This window comes from Gouania willdenowi, chromosome 5, assembly GCF_900634775.1.
Source record: "Gouania willdenowi chromosome 5, fGouWil2.1, whole genome shotgun sequence".
NCBI classification, from domain to species: domain Eukaryota; kingdom Metazoa; phylum Chordata; class Actinopteri; order Blenniiformes; family Gobiesocidae; genus Gouania; species Gouania willdenowi.
The window spans coordinates 11863896-11883010 of NC_041048.1; the positions used below are offsets into that span (position 1 = coordinate 11863896).

Consider the following 19115-nt stretch of genomic DNA (forward strand, 5'->3'; position numbering starts at 1 on the left):
GTCTTGTTAATATCATTTAAAAAATGTAGTGGCAAAAACTAAGACGACATTTTTCAGTCAACATTGACGCTGCTCGGGACCCACAATCACCCCTTGATAACAAGTCGCAACCCATATCAACAAAATGGTCTTACATTCTCAAATTTAATCAATAGAATTTTTTTTCAACTAAGATACCATGATATATGTCATCACAGTACAGTTAAATTAAAAAACAAACAAACACAGTTCAACAATGAAGCAAGAAGAATGTGGAAAGTGTTGCCAAAAATCATTTTTAAATGCAAATCCCAGTTCAAACGGAGAAATTGGATCCAGATAAATTGTTATCACCACCTATCGCTGTCAGATGTGTCACTTTTTACCATTTATGCCAGAAACCCACTTTTAAAGGGTCCACGACGTACCTCTGTGTCCTGACCCACGAGTTGAGAACCCCTGTTCTGAAGGCTTGTAAGTCTGCCATATGAAAGCAATATTTCGTAATGTGGTGCATAAAATTGAAAAAAATGAAAACGTGGCCGACGCTGAGGATTCCCAGTCCTGACGGTCGTCAATGGAAAAGATGTTTGCAATGAGCTGTTGGTTAGTTTACCACTGGGTCCATTGGAGGAGAGAGCAGGTCCAGTTGCTCTTTCGTCTGTCAAAGTGAAATAGGTTGAAACAGAGTGGTGATTGGTAACTGGTGACAAAGTGGCTGCCATGTAGGCAAGTTAACAAATCAGTGGACCAAGGAGCCTCTGCCCATCACAACAGCTCGTACTGTCGGAGGTGCATTCTCTGTATGATATCACGACAGTCATTGAAGACGCGGCGGATGTTTTCCGTGTCAACGGCGCAGGTGAAGTGAGGGTAACAGTAGTGCCGTCCGTCTCCGCTGGCTGTGCTGATCCTCTGAAAGAGACGCAGAGAAAATCCACGAGTCAAAACCTGGAGCAAGGCTTGCTTTCAACTGCGAAGTGTGTGGGTCATTCCACGTCACGTTCAACAAATGGCCCACGCACTGAAACAATTCTGCCATTTATACCAATTATGTCCTCATGCTGTCCGGATTGTTAACTCCACTCTCCTCAGTTAAAAAAAAATGGCTATTTAACTGGACCCTGGTCACTATGAACTTTGCATATTTAACACGTTGACTGGTCACTGTTTACAGTATTTGATTCTGTATTCTATGTTTGTGCATTCATATAACTCCTTTTATTTTTTGCACTGAGTTGTATTTTTCTGCATTTATGTGTATTACTAAATTGGGTGTTTGTTGTTGTTGCATTTGTATGAGCATGTGACAAATAGGAGTGTGACAATATCTCGATACGGCGATATATCCCGATTTTTTTCCTGCACGATCGATTATCGATATGCTCGCGCGAAGTATCAATTTTCTTTAAATTATTATTATTTTTTTTTTTTTTCAAAACCTTTTCTGCTTTTTCACTAAAATGTGCAGGTAGGTCTTTACCGAATGTCACTGTTTGTTGAGGGAACCAATATATTGTTTACTGGAATATTGCACTATAATGGTGTCACTGGTAAGAAAGACCATATTTTTTGTTTACAGAAAGCACTATTGGAGATACTTATTCGTTTACATTGGTATGTTGACACTTATTACAGAAATGTTGCACTAAAATAGTGTCACTGTTCATAGGACAATAAAAATTGTATTTTTTTCACTTAATCTTTTTTTTTTCTTGTTATGTCAGAGATTATCGTAGATTGATTTCTGACCAATATATCGATAATCGCAGTATCGTCTTATGTGAGATAATCGTTATCGTGAGCTTTGTATGGCGTATCGTATCGTGAGGTACCCAGAGGTTCCCACCCCTAGTGACAAATACAAAAAACTTGAATCTTGGATTGTTCCGTAATTATTCAACAGGCACAGTGTAAATTCTTAGTTTGATTGGATGAATACTTCTGAGATATGGCCAATTTATTGAGGTGTTTATGTGTTGACTTTAACAAACTGAAATTGGGTAAAGTAATACAGCTTCACCTACTCTCTCAGAATATACAAAAACACCTAATAAACTAATATTAAGACACAGAGGCAAGCTGCTATAGCCTCATGCACAGGATTTAAATATTTGTAATGGTGAAATAACCTAAAGTTGAGGTCCAAAATAAAAATGAAGAGATTGGATAAAGAAAATGTGTTTTACATCCCAAGAACGGGTCATCTTTATACATAAATTAAAACAGAAATCAGATTTTTTCTTACATTCCCACGTGCAGTTATAAGCCAATGAACATAGTAAAAAAAAGTATTTTTGAGGCTTTCAAGTGACTGTCACCAAAGAACCAATGCATTTATGTGACAAATCATTAGTGATTTAAACAGTCTATGTACAGAGCTCAAAGCTGATGAAATAATAGGGAGCTGAGGCATATGCACAGTTGTTTACTGAATCTCAAACATGTCTGAGACCTAAACCCAGACAAACCTTTTTCCAAATTTGAGGGACTGGCATGTCCACCAGATAGGATGTATAACAGATGTGTTTGTATATTTTCAGAGAGTAGGTGGAGCTGTAATTCTATACTAAATTTCAGTTTCCTATGTGGTGTAGGTCCTGAGATATTGGAAAAATAAGGACAACAAAAATCGAAACATACCCCCCTCAACTGAATTAACAATATCTAAAAAAAAATATCAAACAATAAAAATACAGTGTGTCTATAGAACTTTTGAGACGGAGATGCGTGAACGTCCTGAAAATGTTGTTGAAATTACATAGTAATGACACAAATGTCCAATGGAGGGTTTAATGCTACTCTGCGTTTAAGATTCAGCTAAGGTTTTCACTTTTACAATAAAGCCTTTTTGCTATACTCTTCTTACTTGTTTGAAATCTAATGTACTTTACCCTAAACTAAAGTCATATTGTGCAATACATGTCCAACTCACAAAGCAAGAACAGCATACATGTGTTATAAGCTGAGCGTATACTATAAATTATCCACAAACTTTGTGATCATACATCAAACTACGTAAGTTTCCACCATGTATCCGGTTAAATAATTTTTTTTTATGAATGACATGAGATCCGAGAAAAACATTTTGATTCATGTCACTCTAAATAATTTTTCAATGACTAAATAGGATTAAATTCTTGAATTCCACTGTTTGTACACACCAGAAACTCATCGCGGATGAAGTACTTGGCCCTGGTAACGCGAGGATCTTCACCTGGCTCTGGTATTGCTGCAACAAGACGAAATCAAGTCAATGTTCAACTGAACGATGGAGACCGATAAATCATTAGCACCAGTCTCACCATCATCAGGTGTAGAGTAGCGAGCAAACTCCGGGAAATAATCCTCAATCTTTGATTTCCCAGCTAAAACCTTCTCAGCGAGCAGGTCCTGTTTGTTCAGGAAGAGGATGACAGAAATGGTCCGTAGCCACCTGTGAGAAAACACATTAAGGTCAGTAAAAGGAAACTGGTTTTTTATGTGACACACCGGGCGTGTTTTTGGCAGTATTGTAGCTTCCAATGAGAGATTTTCAAGGATTCGATGATCTTTAATGTCATTATGTGTATAACATGTACATAAGAGAAATAGCACTTAAAAAAAAGTAAAAGAAAATAATAGAATAGAATGAAAATAGAAAACCACCAGTAACATAAAAAAAGAATATATACAAATATACAATAATAATAATACAACAATATACTGTACAACATTTTCATATTCAATGGGCTTTCCTTAAAAGCAATAGATAATATTTTTACCTCATGCCATTGGTTTGTCTTCCAAAAACTACAACAATAAGGTAGAGAGGAAAGCTAATTTATGCTTCGTCTTTTTTTTTTTTTTTTTTTTTTCTTTAAATAGCTGCAGCTATTTAAAAAAAAAAAAAAAACTAAAAACCTTGCCTTAAAATGTGTGACTATGGTGACGTATACTGACATTGTGTTTTAAATTCACCAGGACATTGTTAAAGTCCTGACATCTATTCAAATCAACAACTTTTTTTTTCTTCCAATTTTTATTTAGTTTAGTCAGTACACTTACTGGTATTTTTTCAACAAAAGAAAAAAAGAACATTATAAAATTAAAAAGAAATCTTAACTCAATGACAAATAAATCAAGACAATACTGTTTATAATAATAATAATAATAATAATAATAATAATAACAACAACAATAATACATTTTATTTGTAATGCACTTTACATTTGATACCAAATCTCAAAGTGCTACAGGATTAAAAAATAAAAAAAATAAATAAAACACAACATATATTAAAAGACAGGACTAAAAGAGGCATTTAGTTATTATACAAAATAATATGAACAAAGCCTGTGGTGTATTAATCTTTTACCTCTTTTCTTTTTCCTTAAATCTTTTTCCTTTTTTTATCAAAGCATTCTTCCTTCATTTTCATTTGAACATTTCATTTTTAAACTTTGTTTCAACACTAAAAATAAAAATGAAAAAAAAAAACTGGATGCAGTATTTGTTTAAAACTGACTTTTCAGAACTATCTTAAATAAAGTGAACAAACCACAGACGTACGAGTCCAGGGGTGGCTGACCTGTTGTTCCAGATGTCTTGAAGAGATTGAGGGCTTCCTGTAGTCTGTTGGTTTGATTGTCTTCTCTGATCACCATGTTGTAGCTGCTGCGCTCGCCACCACAAAGATAATTGCAGTCACATCTGTTACACACACAAAGACAGGAAAAACACAGTGTATCAAAAACATGGACTTGTTAAAAAAAAAACTTAGTTTTTTAATGATTTATTAATAACTGTATGGCAATCATTTTAAAATAAACGTGTTACCGTTGAAACACTGAATCCATTTTCGACGTTCGTCTCTCTGACCTCCAACGTCAAACATACTGGGACACACAGAAAGAGGAGGGTTAGAGGAGGAAAAAAAAAGATCCCGCACATCATTTCTGTCTGTGGAAAGTTGCCGTAACTCACTGGAATTTGACTTTGTCTATTTGAAATGTTGTTTCAAAAATCCCAGATGTCAAAACTCGGCACCTCAGGAGATCCTGAAAATAGTGAAAGAACAGGAAAAGTTATTCGGTTAATGACAAAAGAATAAAGAAGCAAAATATAATATTGGACATGGCGATTCTCTTCAGAGCAAAGATGAAAAATATTTTTATAAAGAGTTGATAGGATGATCTTAAAACTCTAAAAAAGTCTAAAACAATATAAGGCCTCTGTGTGTCACATTTGCAAAGTTCAATGAACGTGAAGTAGGGATTTGAAAAAATATCCATGTATGATACATCGCACATTTTTTTGTGACACAATCAAAAAACATATCATTCACCAGAATTGGTTGGCTTATTTAAAAATGTAACTAAAATAAATGCATTTAACTTTTAAACCATGTCTGCGTGTTGTGGGTCATAGGTTAACACTACACGTAGTTTCACTTTCACGAGCAGCGGAGATGTGCATTGTTTTTTTGCAACTATGACTTATACATTTTTTTTTAGAAGTATATGATTCCACCTTTGTTTTTTAATAAGGAAAATGTGAAAATTAAAATGACAATAATTGTTACTATCGAATCGTAATAAATCCAAATCGCAAACACTTTCCGTTCCGTTATTTCATTAAAAACATCCTAAACCAGGGGCCACTGCCTACGTCCAGAGCCTCCATGCAGCATGTTCCGAGTAGCTCATTATCAGGCTTTCTACAAAGCTGCATGATTACATCATTATTAGATTCAGGTGTGTTAGAATAGAAGGACACCTAAAACATGCTGGACATCAGCCTGGAGCACCAAACTGTGGTAACTATTATAGATACTGTACATTAGTTTTCTAACCAACAATGTTTTTCTTTCACTTCAGTTTATTTAGATATCCATCAGCATCACACGTCTCACCTGAATCCGTCGGCGTGTAGTCGTTTTGTCTCACCATATCAATGCGTCTAAAAAACTGTAAAAAACAGAGAAAAAGGAAGAAAAAACCTTTACATTTTAGGATGATGACCAACAATAAAATAAAAGGAACAAGTTGATTAAAAAAAAAAAAACAGCAAAAACGCACACACACAGGAATGGGCAAAAATTATGCCATATGGGTGCTTTTAGTGCATTATATTAGTGTAATTGTGGCTTTTTCTTCTGTCTATTTTGTAGCACTTTTCCTAGCATGATGTATTTTCTCACCAAGTTTTCGTTTGCATGACGCATTTACAAGTTGAGATCTGGTATCCATGATAAATGATGACAAAGATTGAGCATCATTATCAGTTTACCTCTTTCCATTGAAAATGTACCAACTTATCGATACCAGCGTATGGGAGCTTGGTCTCGTAGTAGTCTGTAATCTACCCTCTGTAGAACGCTGTCTGGCACTGGAACATATCTGCATGATTAACATCATTTTGTGTGGTTTGCGTGTTAGTTGGATTTGGTAATACTATTTAGGTGTACATATCATATTTTAATATATCCTACACAAAGCACATTAATATTCATAATAGTGCTTACATATACCCTTACATTTGTGATTTGTGAAAAAATTAAAAAACCCCTTTCAAAATCTTTAAAATTTGGTCTGTGAACTATTCTTACCAGCAACTCATTTCTTTGTTGAATACTTCTTAAAAGATAGTGTTTATTTAATTTAGTTGAATTCAGTAATCTTGTTAATGTTAAGATTTATATGTTTATAAACATGTTTAGAGACAATGATTGTTTTCCTTCAGTTGCAGCCGCCAGATATTTGTTTGGACCAGCAGAGGGCGCTGGTAACCCAGTGTTCAGTTGGGATGCAGCTATTCTGCACAGTGTAGAAGAGACGCTATGCGCTAGCAGACAGAGCTAATAGAAAAACCTGACTTTTACAGATATTTTTTGGTGCTAAAGGGGTAAGGAATCATTTATGGACATGTTTAAGAGTCGAAGGCCAGAAAGAGAGTAGTAGGCGATTTCGCCTGTCGCCTACATTTCTGGACATCCCTGCTTATGTTTTAGGTTGAAATTTATGTAACCCATGGGTCAGTTTTTGTTGCGAACTCTTGTTCTCGGTATGACTAAAAGTATGTATGATTCGTGCTGATATCGCAACAGATCAACAGCTGTATCGGGCGATACTCAAGGCTGAAATATTGGTATTGTATCGGACTGTTGAAGATACACAAACCCTGAGGATAGAAGTCATTTTGGTTTAAAAGTCTTTCTGTTTAAGGGAGAGTAAAAGTCTCTTAGAAGAGCTCTTCTTCTCTGCTTCATTGTCTACTACCAAACCGCTGAGTTTTCGGGTCACAACTGTTTTTATCCTCTTTCGGTAAATCAAAGAGGATTACATCAACATCTTTAACTTTTCCTGATTATTTACAGCAGGGTTCCTCAAATGGGGGTACGTGTGCCCCTAGGGGCATGCGATGGGACAACAGGGGGTACTTGAGAGAGAGAGAGAGAGAGAGGAAAATAAATAAAGTACCAGTCTTGGTCCCACCCCAGGTGTGAGATGAAATAAAGAAATAAATCTATTCAGGAGCCATTAAATCCGTGTTTTTCAACCTTGGGGTCACCTGGAGTTTAAATGGGGTCGCCTGATTTCTGGAAAATTTTAAAATATTTTAGATTTTTTTTCTAATTAAACACAATCTTAAACAACTGTATTTCTTTGCTTTCACTTTGTGAAATATAAAACTTCACTCCAATAAAAAACACAAGGATTTTTACAGGCAAATGGGGCTGTGACATCTTATCACGTGATTTCAAGATGGCGGAATACAGGTTCTAAAAAAAGTAGTCCCATTTTCAGTTAATAAAACAAATATGGTGCAAAATGATGTGTTTTGTTAGGCATAGATCTTCAAATAAGGACATTGTAAAAATTTGTAAAAACATGGAGGATCCCTTTAATGTAAGACGAGAATGGCCACACGCATACATGCAGGATGTTGAGTCCTGAACGTCCACAAGGGGGAGAGTGTTTGAAGTCACCAGCAGCTCTGTCAGACCAGAGCAACCTCCTCTTCAATGGAGCTGCTGTGTGTGTGTGTGTGTGTGTGTGTGTGTGTGTGTGTGTGTGTGTGTGTGTGTGTGTGTGTGTGTGTGTGTGTGTGTGTGTGTGTGTCCGTACAATGTGCTTTCATTAGCAAAGCGCCCACCTAAATGCATGCTGGATTTTGGTGGTTAACTGGCCTAGATTTGCTGCTTCTTTCCTGATTGTGTGATCAGAGTAACCACATTTGAAAAGGTTCCACTGCACCAAAATAGGAACGCTCCACAAAGAGAAGGCCTCACCGTCACACACAGGAATCTACGATGAACCCCGGCTAAACAAATTTGAGTGCAGTGGTGGAGCAGCGATTTTAAAAGTGAGGGTGTTCTAAGGGTAGGGCAACTGTCTAATCTCAATTTAGTTTATTAAATTCATTTACTAATAACATTTTAACCCTCTTTTACCTTTTTCTTTGGTCATTTCAAATTCCTTTGTCCCATTTTTGCCCCTTTTCCAAAAAAGTCACACTGTTTTGTTTTATATCTCTAGATTTTAGCTTCCTTTTGCCAATAAATATACCTTTTTGTAATTTCTGTCCATTATTGCAAGTTCTTTTTGACACTTTTATTATATTTTTGTTGACTAACTTTTCATTCAAATAAGCTACCTTTTGCCTGATAAAAAACACTTATTTACTTTTTCTCCATACATTTTCCTCTTTTTGTTCCACATTTTTGTCCTTTTTCACAATTTTTTGCCATTGTTTTATGTTTTGTCAATTTTTCTGCCACTATTGACTGCTTTTGGCCCATCTTAGTCACTTTTCACTCTTTTCTTGCCACATTTTTGCCACTTTTGGACCATATTTTGCCACTTACACTTTACTCACCGCTGTTAACTCTTTATTAAACAGCGAGAAGGTAAACAAAGTCAAACGGCTGGCTGTGATTGGCTTGATCACTATTCAATCAACCTAACTGCACCAATACATTTTTTAACAATGAATCCCTCTGTAAAAAGTGAGAGGGATTAATTTTTGCTTTCATGAAAGTGCGGGTGTCGCATCCCCCGCATCCCCCACGGGTGAGACACGCCTGTTTAAGTGTACACATTCAACAAGAGACGGAGCAACCCTCCTTCTACACACGTGTGTACAAAACAAACCCCAAGGACTTACATTACAGCCTTTAAGTAAATATTGACAAAAACATGGCAAAAAGGACAGAGGTTTAGACGTCCTGAGAGTACTTTCAAGATCATCTTGTTATTTGCACATTCTAGTCTAACTACTGTTTATATTTATACTTATGTTTATACTTATTATCATCTTTTCTAGTTGATTGTTTATTATTGAATGTTTTCACTATTGGAGAGAGCACAGTTGACCGAGTCAAATTCCTCGTGTGTACAACATACACTTGGCGAATAAAGATGATTCTGATTCTGATTCTGATGCACGGAAGAAATATGATTTATTAAGAACAGGAGTGGCCCAGCAAAGGGAAGGAGGAGTGGGTTGAACTGAGACCAGTTGTGCTACACTGTGAGGAATTTGATGATTATCTATCAGCTTCAGTGACAACAGTGTTAAATGTTCCACTGGCATGCATTAATCTATCCATGTTAGAGAGCCAAGAAAACAACAGCGAAAACTGTTTCTACCACCAAAATAAAAAATAAAAAAACACTTGTTCTGCCCATTCTGTGAATAATACATTTATTTAAATAATATAATAATAAATAACTACCAAGTGTGTTCAAATATCAGTTAAGCGCATACTTGCTGTAATCAGTAGTCATCAGTCAGAAATCACACATAAAACTTGGTCATACGTCGAGTCAAAAGGTCAAAATTCAAAAACCAACAAGCCATTACACCAGGGACGAAAGAAAACAAAAGTGGGATCTAGTGATCTGACCATGCTGTGTTGTTGGCAAACACAAAACTTCAAAGTTTCAGATCTCTGATTAGAGTAGCAAAAGGGCGGAAACCTCCTGGTACATTTCCACAGTAACTTAAGCTCTGGAATTTTGGAAATATTTTCAAAATCTACACTTTTCATGGGAATTATTTAATGGAATTGACCATAAATTGAGAGTAATAACTGATGCTGATATTTTAGGTGATGTTAAAATATATTTTCCCAACTATCCCTGCTAATGGTCAGTTTTCATTTTGTTTACGACACTTCCCTGTTTTTTACCTGTTCATTCCCATGCTGGACAGTTTCCAATTTTAAATATTTCCAGAATTTTGCAACCCGAGTTGAAAGGTTTTATTTAATTGTATTGTTATGCAATGATGCTAATATTTATGATTGGATATAATAGTTATTTGAATTTACTCTCTGTTTCCGGTTAATTTCAAAAAAATAATTTCTATGAAAAGTTTTTATTTTTTAATATTCCCAAAATTCCATCACTTAAGTTCAAATAGAAATTTTCCGACCCTTTGAAAGCGTGTCTCTGATATTCATCTGTTTTTTATCGGTACAACTGAAATCGGGGGTACTTAAATCCTATTATCCTATATAAAACATATTAAGACAAATGTAGAAAAATAATTTTGTATTTTATATTGCAATAAATTTACTATTTTCTATTAGAGACTTCTAAAATAAATGTCTCCCAGGTGTCAATATATCATTTGATGAGCCAAATGCCCCTTAAGTTTCTTCCCAAACTCATTTGGTGACTAAAGTACGTTACATTTAGCAGTTGTTTAAAGCAGACCTGTTTGTACAAGAGGTTAATCTGTTCTGAGTAATTATTACTTTAGATAACTCACAAGGAAATTACATAAATAAATAAATACATACACAAACATGTTTTCACACTGTTAAATAACTAATACAACCATATAAAGTTTATAAAGTGCATTTCTTTTTAGAAAAAGAGGGAAAAAAGCAGTTAAAAAAATGAAAGAAAATATAATCTGTTGATAAAAAATCGATTTAATATATTAAAAGTTATATTTGTTAAAGCGCATTTATTTATTTTTCCCACCACAGTTTTTTTGGACTTTGTCGCGTTCCGTCCTTGTGAGTTACCGTAGTGCAACGTGAGCCAACCCCCTCTTTGTTTACCCTTTGAGTAGGTTATATGTGTGCCACAGGCATGTTTCATTTTTTATTCACACTATGCTGAGATGCTAAGGGAAGAGTTGATTATTTTTTTAATTGTAATGTTATGTTATAATTTATGTAGTTACCTGATTTATTAATCAGAAGATTTAAGCTACTGTAAAGTTGCTGTTGCACTTTTGCTTAAACCTGGGTTAAAACTTGAAATTGTTGAATGACAGAGCCTCGTTTACTGTTTATTTTGGGATTGTTTTATGCTTTTTAACTCTTGAGGACAATCACAGCAATAAAGTTGCACTTTTGACAATATATCTGATGTCTGCAGTCATTTTTGAAAACAATAATAATCGAAAATCGAATCGAAACTCGCCCAGCCCTAGTTCATAATCATGAGTCTGTCACAAACAAAAACTCAACTTCATAAGAATAATTCAGCATGTTTTCCCGTTTGAAAACCGTCGACTGCTGATGAATGACTTCCCAGGCTGTTTGAATCTCTGCCTGGTTGCTTCTGCATGGTGAGCGCTTCACTCTCACAACGCGCTGGTCAAGACGCGTGAGGACAGGTATGCATGCAGCCGCCTGTTAAATAAGGAGGATGTGGCGGGCAGGAGTGAAATGTGACAGCGGGGCTGCAGGTATAACCCATAGACAGAGTATAGCAGCTCTGCAGTGGCCACTACAGTAACACTATCAGACAAAACAAATACACAGCAAACGCATCTGAGAGCCAACAAAAGGCCCTCCTTACACACACAACATGGGTTTCAGTATGAAACACACACACACACACACACGCACACGGGAACATTCAGTAGCTTCAACACCCTGAAGGACAACGGACCCAGAGCTTTAGTGACAGAGGAGTCCACGTGGCTGCTGTCCACCAGACCCAGCCTCTGTTTATCTACGGCTCTGCTCTGATGCACCAACACACACAGGTCAAACCTCCTCTGCCTCGTATAATAGCAGAAGTGCCAATAATAACTGGGCTTAGTAATGTGAACTTAATAATAGGGGGTGCCCCAGTAACAGAAAGCTCTACAGTGTTATGTATAGCCTGTCAGGGTTATTTTGGGGGTGCAGACAGGCTGAGTTTAAACTCACGACACTGCTTTGGTGTTAGGAAAAAACGTGTACACAAGAGATCCATGACTCGTTAGTCAACTTTACTGTGCTTTACTTTGAAAATAAAAATGTTCTTGCATCATGCATAGTAAACAATTATGCAGCAATTGAACTTATTTTCACCCAATTTTGTTTTTACATTAGAAGTCAGAAATCAGAATCAGAAATGTTTTTAATGGCCATGTACAGTTTTAAGGACAGTACAAGGAATTTGTCTTGGTAGTTGGTGCACAAAACAAACAACAAAAAATTAAAAAAAAAAAAAAAAGAACAACCCAGCAACAATAATAATAATAATAATGATAAATATAAAGGATGAGGGATAAATAAAGGATAGATAGAGAATAAAGGATAAATATGATAAATATAAATATATATATACAGTGCAGCAGATAATGTCATCATGGAGGTGGTGATCGGGTGGGGGGGGGGTTTCAGTGGTGACTTGGGGTGTGTTCATGTGGATGGTGGAAGTCGCCAATAGATATTAAAAAACCGATTTTAAAAAAAAAAAAAACTAATTCAGCCCGAGGTCGATATCTAAAGCCGATTTTGGAAGGATACACTTTTTTTAAAGCACATTGATATGAAAGACACATTGAAACACTCATGATATAAATGGGGCCTTCCGTCAGTCAAGCGGGGCTGGAGCTGCCCACACGGGTGCCTGACACAATATCCTTATCCTATTAAGGATATGGATAAATGGATGTTTTTTATGTTCTCTTTTTTCCTTTAATGGCTACTCTAATGTGCTAAATGAAAAATAAAAAATTAAAAAAAAAAAAAAAAAAATACCCTCTCTTACACACCAATTCACAGCAAAAATAAGAATATACACATTTCAGTCAACATCCTGCATGGCTTAAAATCAGTTTAACAATTAACAAAAACCATAATAGTGTGTGATTTTCTTGTCATTTTTTTTTTAAAGTCTGTTTTTCAAAAGAGAAAACAACTTTTATTGTGTCTCTTATTATCAGTTGTCGATAATCAATATTAAAAAAAAATCTACAGGTTTACACCATCAAAACACATGTTATTATCCTATAGAGTTCCTAATGTAGCTTTAGCATTAGGAAGGAGGGCTACGCTGGTCATTAACTTAAAGCATCTTTGAAACTATAGCAAGTTAAAGCTGATGAACATTTTTTAAATCAAATACATCCATAGTGTAGGCCTCATAGATCAATAAATCAAAGGTGATATTCTCGAAAAACAAATGTAAAAGATTAAAACTCAAGTTTGTTTTAGCCTTTATAAACACATTCTTGTAAGAGTTTTGCATTGCATTGTGGGATGTGGAGTTCTATGGACTTTTTTTTTACTTCATGCTTACCAGAAATTAAGTATGTAGCTGAAACTGACTACATCTTTAATTAACTATTACATATATTTAGATAAAATCTATAAAGACAAAACTAATTGAAGCCCCTAGCTACACAAGACATAGCTTTTCATATTTCATACACCCATTTTTGTTTATTCTATTTTAGAGGGAAAAGCATAATGAATCATTATTGATAAATACTCTTTTTATATATTTATTTTTGCTCCAATCTTTTAAAACAATTTTAAAAAAAAAGGGAACTTTATTTTTCACATTATTTAGAATTTTTTTAGTCTTTCCAAAATGGTATATAAACAAAATTAATATGCTCTTTTAAAGTGGTTGACGCTTCATATTTTAAAGCTGCAGCAATAAAAGACTAATAGATTCGGAAAATTTGGTGTTGAATGACTCATCCATGTGTGTTTTCACTTTTTATTTCCATGTCTTTTGTTACATGAAGAAGGCTTCAAATTAGGGGAAATTATAAATATTGAAATTTAATAAACATAATTTGTAACTTTAATATTTTTTTTTATTGATTTATTTTATGGAACCGATTGAAATAGTGACAGAAGACACATGACCATACCATTAAGAATAAATACCAAGCGGATCCTTTTAAGCACGCGGAAACAACCTGAAAACACAAAATTCACCATTTTGTGTTGTGTTGTCAAAATGGTGAGATGGTTCATGCGTGCAACGGGTGGCGCGGCTTCACTGAGAGCTCACTGGTTCTTTGTATGTTAATGTTTCCCACTGAAAGTCAAGCCAAGCAAAAGCGCTTCAGCAGCCGATCCTTCATCAAACACACGGAGAGAGAGGGCGAGAGGAGGAGGAAAGAAAAGAGAGAGGAGGCTGTGTCTGACATTACAGCGCTGCTCCAAAAATAGCTCCCCGGCGCCCTGGCCTCCAGCTTGGTTGTCATGGTGACAGAACCACAGGCGCTATAAATAGACAATCGGCTCCAAATCTTGTGCTGCTGGAGAGAGTCCAGAGAGAGGGAGAGAAGGAGAGAAACAAAGAGACGCCGACGGAGACGTGCCGCGAAGAAGAGGAGATCAGAGCAAACAACAGAAGATGTCAACGTAAAAACAACACACAAAATGGAGGAGACGGAACAACAGCAATCAAAGGAGAATGGTCCTGTAGAGAAACAGATAGAGCACGAAAAAGAAGACAAGCCGATGGAAGGGTAGGAAAATAGGATAAGGGAGGGTCAAAATAAACGTCTGTACAAACACATTCAAAAATAACAAGCTATCAAGTAAACCACAGAATATTATATATGTATTACGAGATTCAAAATATATCAAGTTTTTATTTTAGCAATATAGAAAATTACACTATCACCTATATATATATATATATATATATATATATATATATATATATAGCTTATTTTGTTTTAAAATTCTTGTTTTAGGAGTTGCTGCTTTCACTACTTCTCCAAACATTATGAAAAGAACAGTTAGATTAATTTCTGACTGTGTCCTAACCCAGACCTTCCCCTTAACAAGCCACACTACAGAACTCACTCACACGTGCTGTCCCTCATAGGAGAGAAAGCCAATAGTGGCACATATTGTGCAACTGTTTGTTAATAACTGACTTTCTGGTAAGACTTCATTTGAATTAAAATAATGCAGATTTATATCGTATATCACCATTTTGTGAAAAAATATCAAGATATGAGTCCATATCGCCCAGCTCTATACATTATATCAAAAACTACAGTTCAAGCATTTTCAACACTATACAGCAAAAAGACCAGAAAACCCTTAGACCAGTAGATTTCCTTCTATTTAATGTTTGAACGGTCTATTTGTGTCTTCATAACTTTATCATTTAATTCTTGTGTTTTTTTTTTTGTTTTGTTTTTTTACCAATCATTATCATTATTATTGGCAGGGGTGGTAATAGTAGAAATAAAGCTACTGGTGTAAAAATCTACTCGAGTAAAAGTAAAAAATAGATCACTTAAAATGTACTCAGAGTAAAAGTTACTAGTTACTTTTTTTGGGGGGGGGCATCTCTCCAATGCAATAAAAAAGTACAAAAACTTGTATAAAGATCAAACTAGGTTTTTATTAATATTTATTATTATAATACACCATTTCAAAATAAGACATGGTGTGGCTAACCTGGATAAAGAAACATTTTCCAGTAACAGAACAATTCCTATCTTTAAGAATCTCTGAAAGCAAGAAATGTGTACAGTATGTTATATAAAGTCTATAAAACATTCTAGGTGGAATGTCAAAAACTTTGTATGCATCTATGCATTTCAAACAAACTGTCTAATGAACAGATTACATTAAATTGTGCATAAACATCAAAGAAAACATGAAATAAATGCTTAATGAAATTATGAGAGGTAATAGTGCTTGTGTCAGTGCAGACATTTATAAACGCTGCGTACGTAAAAAGAAAGCGTACGCCACTTATAAGCAACGTTTGAGACTTATTTTAAAAAACCTGGCGAGATAATGTGCACACCTCCACGGCAACTCTGACATTAATAATAATAATTGTAATTAAAATCACATGATCATTGCGCAAAACTGCTGATCACCTGGCTGCAACACCTGTAGCTGTTACAAAAAGGAACATGCACATAATGCGTAAAGACGCACAGTGGCTTATCAGGCACTGCTGGAGGACGAGGTGCATGCGAGACTCCAGAGGGAGAGGATGATCACAGACCAGCGAGATCTATAGGCAGCAATGCCCCGTGAGGATGAGGTGCTGCAGGTGGGAAGGAGGATGAGGTAAACACCCGGGGACTGATAAAAAAATATGGTTTTAATTGAAATGAAATATTGTAATTTATGTAACAGAAACAGGCGTGGGACGAGCGTGCAGGATTTATTTTACTCTGCAATGAAATTTATTTCCAATGAAGCAAAGTTGTGTTAGAAAATTGACTTTAGTAAAAGAAAAATTACAGATTTTAGAAAGTACTCAAAAAAGTAGAAGTACAAAAACGCTACTCAATTACAGTAACAAGAGTAAATGTAATTCGTTACTTTCCACCCTTGATTATTAGTATTAATATTATATAATCATTATTATTATTATTATTATTATTATTATCATGTTGTGTCTTCCACACCCAAGTCTTCCTGTACTTCTTTGGCTCAAACACATTCCTAAACATTCTGGCTGTATCCAAGATGTAAGATTTCTGGATCATATCTATTCAGACATTGATGTCAAGCATCTCCTGGTATGAAAAGAGTCTAATGTATATCATGGATATCCCACGAGTATCTGCACTACTCCAACACTTACCGTAACTCCACACAACTTTGCCATAGCTCTCTACATTATGCCCTGTACCTCTACATCTTTCCATCATCTTTGTTTTAAACTCTGGTATCTCTTGATACTGCAATGTCTACAATCAACCAATCACTTTGTTACTTTGAACAAAATATTGTCAGCTTTGATTATTATCATTTTATTACAAAACAATCAAAAAAAACATCACTCAGAGAGCGCAAACCTCCACCAAGCACCAAATATCGTCTTTGGCAGAAATACAGAGTTATCTGGATCAGTGATCCTGATCATGGTACCATGGTCATTCACACTTTAAAAGTATATCCCATTATTACAATACTGTAGGTCCACATGTATGGACACCCCCCATTTTTTTTGCAAATAATCATGATAAAATGTACAATGCAGATGAAACTCTGTGAGGAGCCAACCCAAACATAATAGTCAATGACGAACCAAGATGGGAATTTTTTGAAAGATGAGAGATCTCTCGTTTTTTTTAAAACTGATCCAGAATCAGTATATTGACCCGGATCCCCTCCAAAATTTAATTGAATCTTCAGTGTGGTAAGGTCTTCCTTTGTTTTAAATTTTGTCAAAATATTTTAATCACTTTGACGTAATCTTGCTAACAAACGTTGGTGAAAAACATTACACACATAGAGGAAGTAAAAAATCTAACCTAAATTCTTTCTAGAGGGTAGACTAACAAAGCCAGTTAGACAGGAATCATTTAAAAGTTTCAATCCTCGAAACAACGAACAGGGACACGCCCAATAGATAGCACAGGCCAATAACCAATAGCAACCAGCAGCTTGTCGGTCACATCTAACCCTCCCTCTTTATGAGTCAGAGACTCGATCCCTGCCATTATCTGTCCCTGCAGAAGCACAGCTGCACATCAGAGGAGAGGAGGAACCCTGAGGAGAGAGTCAGGGGGCACCGGCACCCCAGTATTATCAAACTCTAATGTTCTCCAGACATCTGGGACCAGTGTCGGCCTCGCTGAACAATGAGCAAGACAAATAGAAAAGAACATTAATATTAGAGTTCTACAATATTTGGTGACACATTTAATGTTGTTTTTATGAGCTTTGAAGTCACGTTTTTTTTTACCTTTTTTTCAATAAAGGTTAAATTTTTTCACCGATTTTTTTGAAATTTTGTTGCGATGGAGGGGGCCTAAAAGTTTTTCATTCTTTAAAGAGTGCGCAACAGAAAAAGGTTCGAGAACCACTGATCTGAAACAAAACATTGCTTTTGTCACTATTAGAGGTCACAAAGTACATTTATTCTTACGGATCCAACAATGAGCGTCAATAAGCCTCGTAAAAACAATCTATCAAATTTGACTTGTAGTACATTTGGATTTATAGTCTGTTGAAAGACAATTACTTTGTAGTTTCAAACTCTTTCTTTCTATCTTTTTAAAGGACTTCACAGTTTGTAAGAAAAACAATGAGGTTTTTAACGGACTAACATCCAGAAGGAACCCCATTAACTACGACCAAGTTTTGGATATACCTTTTAAAATCTCAAAAAAAAAAACATCAGAAAAACTTAAAACGTCATCTCATTCTCAGAATTCAAAACGTTAAGAGTAAGACATCGGCTGTGTTCGAAATCGCAATACTCAATGAGTATATACTATTAGTATGATTAAAATGATGACCGTTCCGACTAAAGTATACTTCCAAGTTCCCCTAGATGCATTTTGAACCTACAAGGATAAAAACCTGAAGCACACTGAGGCTAAATATTTCCGTTGATTCACCACCTTTGAAAGTTCTGCAAACAATTTAAGTGAAAAAGCGACCAAGTAGAATGTCAACATGTGGTCATTTGATCTATAAAACTCTCGGAAAACATATTTCATGACAACATTTTGAAGATTTTTGGAGACCCGCCATTGTGCTACTGACAAAACTTCCGGTTAACTTCAAAACAAGATCCCTATTTACAAAAGCATTAAAAACCAATGGAAGACAAGAAGAGATGCTTTTGTTTTGAAAAGGGGATGTTTGCCTTTCAGCTTGAAGCCAGGCAGGATGATTTTATGTTCCGCTTGCAATGCACCATGGGGCAGTTGAGTATGACTAGTATGCCCACCGTGCATACTTGAAAAATGTCATGATATCTTATACATCAGGGCATTTTTCGCGTACTAAATCTTTGCACACCATCTAATGTGACACTATATCTAATCTTGACGGCAGACTGAGTATGAGTAGTAGGTTAACAAAGCGCTCAATCTCTGTTTCAGTTTCTAGACTTTTATGATAACACTTGTTGCACTCTATTAGGTGGAGGTGAGGGTTAGTGTGTGTTAGGTTAAGC

The 19115-nt window shown here is 35.5% G+C and overlaps 1 pseudogene; it reads right to left on the bottom strand.

The window, feature by feature from the left end:
- Positions 1-636: 636 nt before the first annotated feature.
- LOC114463044 (guanine nucleotide-binding protein G(s) subunit alpha-like) overlaps positions 637-19115 on the bottom strand; it is a 35157-nt pseudogene continuing 16678 nt past the window's right edge.